Source organism: Podarcis filfolensis, assembly GCF_964270895.1.
Source record: "Podarcis filfolensis genome assembly, chromosome: 11".
Taxonomy (NCBI): domain Eukaryota; kingdom Metazoa; phylum Chordata; class Lepidosauria; order Squamata; family Lacertidae; genus Podarcis; species Podarcis filfolensis.
The window spans coordinates 9,152,064-9,157,475 of record NC_139613.1 but is presented as its reverse complement, the minus strand read 5'-3'; positions in this window follow the sequence as shown (position 1 = coordinate 9,157,475).

Below are 5,412 nucleotides of genomic sequence, written 5' to 3'. Positions count from 1 at the left end.
CGTGCTGGCGTGCCGGCTGGCTGGCTGGCTGGCTGCTGCTACTGCCGCCTGCCTAGGAGAGGGCAATCGCCGTCCCCCCGTCCCAGCCCACAAGAGGGAGGGCGAGAGCCACGGCCTGCCGCCAAAGTTCCCCAGCGAAGAGACGCCTGCGAACTCGCCGCCCGAGAAGGAAGCTCCGTCGAGTCTCCGCGCTAAGGCGCCGCTCGGATGGCCCGAGCGCTGAGAGGCGCTTGGCCCGGCTGCGGGAAGCAGAATCTGCGGGGCTGAGGCAGGTAAGCGCTGGGCTTCGCTCCCTTCGATAAACCCTCTTGGCAAGGGGTGAGGGTCTTGAGGGGAAAGGGGCACTGAGTTTGAAACGGGCTTTCTGTTTTATGACTGTTATTTTCAGACGACTCTCTGGCGCAGCGGCCACGCACGATCTCTTGGTTCAAGGTGGGTCGGTGATGGAGGTGTCATCTTCCAGTCTTGAGTGCCTTCCTGTCTCCGCCGCCTCTGGGTTGTCTTTCTTGATGCTTCGCAGTCTTCCATTGTTGTGCTTCTGTTTCTAGATTCTCCCCACCCCCCACCCCCCACTCCAAAACGCCAACCAACCAATTCACTCGCCAGCCAACTACCCTGCCAATTCCGCGCTATTATAATTGTCCTATAATTTGTTGCTGGCGACGTCTTAATTTGCTGAGGGTGGATCTATTTGATTAAGACAATTAATCTTTGATTACAGGACTCTGATGTCATTTGACAATAAAAACGCTTTCCTGGCGTTTATTTGACGTTGATGCTTCTTCCTCGACAAGCCTCTCCCCTCACAAAAAAAGTGAATTTCTTCCCTGCAAATGAAATTTGCCATAATTTAAATCGAACTCCCAAGAAAAAGGTTTTTCTTAAGTGGATGAATTTCCGCTTGGGGAAGTCTGACTGACGAGGAGAGAAAGCAAACTGGAGTTATTTGGTTTTGAAGTTTTATTTGCAAATGGGCTTAGCAAGGTTTGGATACGCTGCAATGACATCTGGTTTGTTTGCGTGTTTGGGAGGTGAGGGTTGTATTTCTATCCCTGAATAATCGGCATTGCTGAATGTCGAATGCTGGGCCCCGAAGGTAGCGGAGAGTGTTTCTTTCGTCCTGCCTCAGAAAGGATCCTGCGCTGAGGGATCAGTCTGCTCCTAATATATAAAACGTAATAATAATAATAATAGTAATAATAATAGCGAGGTTCCTCACACCTGGTACTTGCACTCCCTGGCCGAGGACCCCAGGCACTTGAGGACTGGCTGTGGTTACTCGGCGGTGCGGAAATAGCCACTGTACATGCCCAGAGGCGCTCTTATTAATGTTAGGGAACTAAGCCCGGTTCGGCACAAACTAAGCGAAGTTAGGGAGCGAGAAGGGAACCAAAATTTCTCTCTTCTCCTGTTTAGCTAACTCTCAGATAATGCAAGGGAACCCCGAAATATTATTTAAAAAACAAACAAAGACGTTTTTGTTTACGTTAGCAATTAATTACTTAAAGTAGAGAAGGCGGTGGTGCGGGAGAGGGGGAGTTTGCGGAAGGAGCTGTCCGTTCAGCACCACAAGACTCGGCTGCTGTCCGTTCAGCACCATCAGGTCGGCATTCAAAAGGCTTTGAGATTTTTCCCCACTCGCAAAAACGGGGCCGTAATACTGCACCGTCTCAGAAAGAAAACCCTTGATAGTTACCATGTATATTGGGAATTCCGAACAAGGTTGCTGTAGAGAGCTTGAATGTAGCATATTTCTCAGCCTGATCCGCAATACCTTTAAACCCTACTAGGCCCTCTTAACCGTGCAGGGACTTCTGGCTCCTAAAAGCGTTTGAGTTGGAAAGCGCCCGGCTGATTTCAGTAGTATTTATTACGCTTAAGATCGCCGCGGTAGGGTTGGAAGCGATTTACGGTCTATTCCGCACGAATCTCTAGCGCTGAGGCGGGACTCTTCCTAAAGCAGCCGGATCCGTGACAGAAGTATTTTGATTGTTTTTTTCTAGCCCCACGGAATTAGATATAAAGGCCTTTCAGATAAATTTCTGGGTTGCTCTTAAATGAAAGACCCCCCTTATTTCTATCGCATATACTGTTCTGGGTACAGAGTGGTGGTTTGGCTTAAAGAACTACAATCTCTTGCGATTCCCGTTCAGGAAAAATAAGGAATAAAACAGGCAGCCTGTTCTTCTTGCAAATTAAAGCTCCTTTCAATTTTTGGAGCCATATCATCTTGAGCGGTTACATACCCTTTAAAAATAAAATAAAATTTATTGAAAGCCCCCCCCCATACAAAAGATTCATGCCTTCCTCCCCCCTCCCCCGCTTTTTAGGAAGGTTACTTTCCGCCTTTAACTTCTGCTGACCCTTGGAACTGCAATTCAACATCCTCGTGAGCCTTAAGAAGCAGCGTATGAAAATAGCCCGGACATTTAGAAGATAGAAATCAAGACGGGGTCCACGTTTGAAAAAGAAAAGCCAACGTGCAGAAAAAGGGGGGGTGAAATTAATCCAGCGCGATAGACAGACAAGGTGGGGACCTCTCCCTTAAATAGGGAGAAGGTCCTCGACTTGGGTTTTGGGAGTGGCGACAGGTGGAGAAATGACTTGGTGCGATCCCTAAAGACTGGAGTTAGTCGTTCTGGCACCACCTTTGGGACAGGACCTCCTTATTCCTTTATTCCCCAACCCAGCCCACGGCTACACTTTTCGCCCAACGTGGCTAGCCTGAATCCACTTCTGCGCCCTAGTCTCTCGCCCCCCGCCAGGAGCTCGGTGAGGTTTATACCCAATAAAGTTATGCATAAGTTGGCCTCTTGAAAGGGGATGGACACAAAGTCCCATCATGCACCTTTCCTAAACGGTGCGGCCCCAGCCTTAGACTTTTCCTGCTGCAAACAGGAAGCCAAGAGACTTATACTACGAAAATCCAAGACTGCGATCCTAAAGCATGACTGGACACGTTCTGTTCTTCAGCGCGTTTAAAACATTGAAATGAAGGTGAGCAGAGCGATCATACCCAAGTTGCGTTTATTTACTCACTTCAAGGGGGTGCATAAATTTTTTAAATAATAATAATAATAATATACCGTTCCTTTTTTTGTAAAGAAACAAACCACAACTCAAGGTTGTTTAGAAAATGTAATCTTTAAAACAAATTAAGCCAGTGCTGGTTTAGGAGGACAGTGTTTAGTTCCACTCACTGGCATCGAGAACAGCGTACCTACTTAAGATGTTTGAGCTCTCCCCGCCCACTTTGACTGTTCTGTCTTCAAACCGCCTGCGCGGAACTTGATGTGGCTTCTGATTAGGGGAGGTTAATTAACCGTTCCTAAACCTTAAAGCTTCCGAGAACAGCCTAATCCACAAATCGGTTAAGCCACGGTCGCTGGATTCGAATATTGCGGATGCCTTCCATGCAAGTATATTGGCACAGAAGTATTTGATCTTTTAAAGAATCGGTTAATAACAAATAATGTTACAGCCTAGGATAGTAAGTTTGCTTAACTCAGAAATAAATCCCACCGAGTTCAGTTGGGCTTAATCCCGCACCATAAGGTTGCAGTTGTGTGGCGTAAAGCTAACGCTAATATACACTAAGTAGTACACACAAAATATATTTGGAGATTAAAAATTGCAAATAGCAGTAGGAAGAGAGCCCGATCCACAGCTCGTGGGAGGTTGCATGAATCCTATGCATTCCAACCTAAGAATAAGTAGCTCATTGAACGCGTACTGTCTTGAGTCGACATGCATACGAAATACGACTATTTGGATTTAATTCAGTTCCCACTGCGAATTGCAACTCTTTCTTTAGGGTCCCACGAGGCCTTAATTTATTTTGCAGTTTGCTTTGGTCTATGGGCCGGATCTGTAGCCCCAGGGTGTCCTAACGATGATGGTGCAGAGACCCAGGCAAACCGAAACACTTTGATCAGGAAAGGCATTTGGGTCTGCAGCTGTCTGGGAATCCAGGTGCTCCGGATTAACAGGTTCGTGGGTCCGTTGTGTGCAAGCAGCTTTACAGGACAAAGAACTGGGTTGGGTTGGGTTTGTAAGGGAAGCAGAGGCCTTGTTAGTTTATTCATCAGAAAGAAGTAAAAAAAAAAAAGTGTGCGGGGCGGGGACTCTCCCCGATGCAGGAAGCTACTGCAAACGTTTATCAATAATGAATGAATCTCCTGCAATAAAATACGTGCATCATTGGCTGCATTAAACTCCGTGCGTTGCTGCGAGGCCCGCCGCTCCTCCTGTCGGTCTGAAAGGCCCACCGATGTGCGGAATCCTGAACCCGAGAAATCAGGCGAGGCACAAAATTGAACGGGACTGCGCTTATCCGACGCAGGTAAAAGCCTCAGAAATCTGGAAAGCTCTAGTTAGGGAAGAACAAGAAAGGCAAAAAAAAAAAAAAACCAAACCCCTACGTGCTAATTCCCCGGTCTGCCCTGTTCTACTGATACCTATTCCACCTCCTCCTGGGTTTTCCTTGGCCCTTATATAGGTTTGAAATGCCCACAGATACAGCCTAGTATTTATAGAGTGTCTTCAATGTGCCTTGCAATTCCCACACACACAAACACACACCCAAAAATGTGCAAACCCCATCACGCAGAATGAACAAACCCGGGCAAGCCCCTGCCCCGATGAGCTTCCTATTTAGATACTACTGGGGAAGGCAGCTCGGAGGAGAGGTCATTTAACAAGATAGAGTTCCCTGTGTGTGTGTGTGTGTGTGTGTGTGTGTGTGTCGGTTAAAGAATTTCGATGACAGTCATTTGCTCTTTAAGGATGTTTTATATATTACTGTACACACCTCTCACTCTCTTACACACACACACACACACACACACACGGGAACGGGAACAGAACGAGCATAAGGTTACTCTTGTGCGAAGCGCACACTGCAAAGCCTGATTCTAAGGGTCATCCTGTGATTATAAAGAGTGGAAAGTTTTCCCTTTCTTAAACCCAGGTTCTCATGGGCAAAAGTACAGTGCTAAATTTCCAAATAATCACGATGGGCACAGTTCCCCAGGGTGCTCTTTGATTTAGCCAGGAAGCGCTCGTAATGGTTTTACACGCTAAAAAGTAGGAGCTGCAACAAAATGTTGCAATGCGGAGATCTCTTGGGTTGTGTTCTTGTCTTGCTTGCCTTTCCATTCCCACCTCCCACCCACCCCGTCAGTCAGTCTTTTAAAGAATTCCAAAAATGGGTGGAAACTTAAAACGTGTGAGAGGATTTAGAATGTAGCAAGCCATGGGTTCTAGTTTATCTAAAGCGGCTCTATCATGCCATTTTCTTTTTAATTATCCTGACGCGCCTGAATCAAAACAACCTACCCACGTTTGAAAAACTGGACCATCGTGCCAAAATTAATCTGGTAACGCTTCTATCGAATAATCTGCCGATTAATG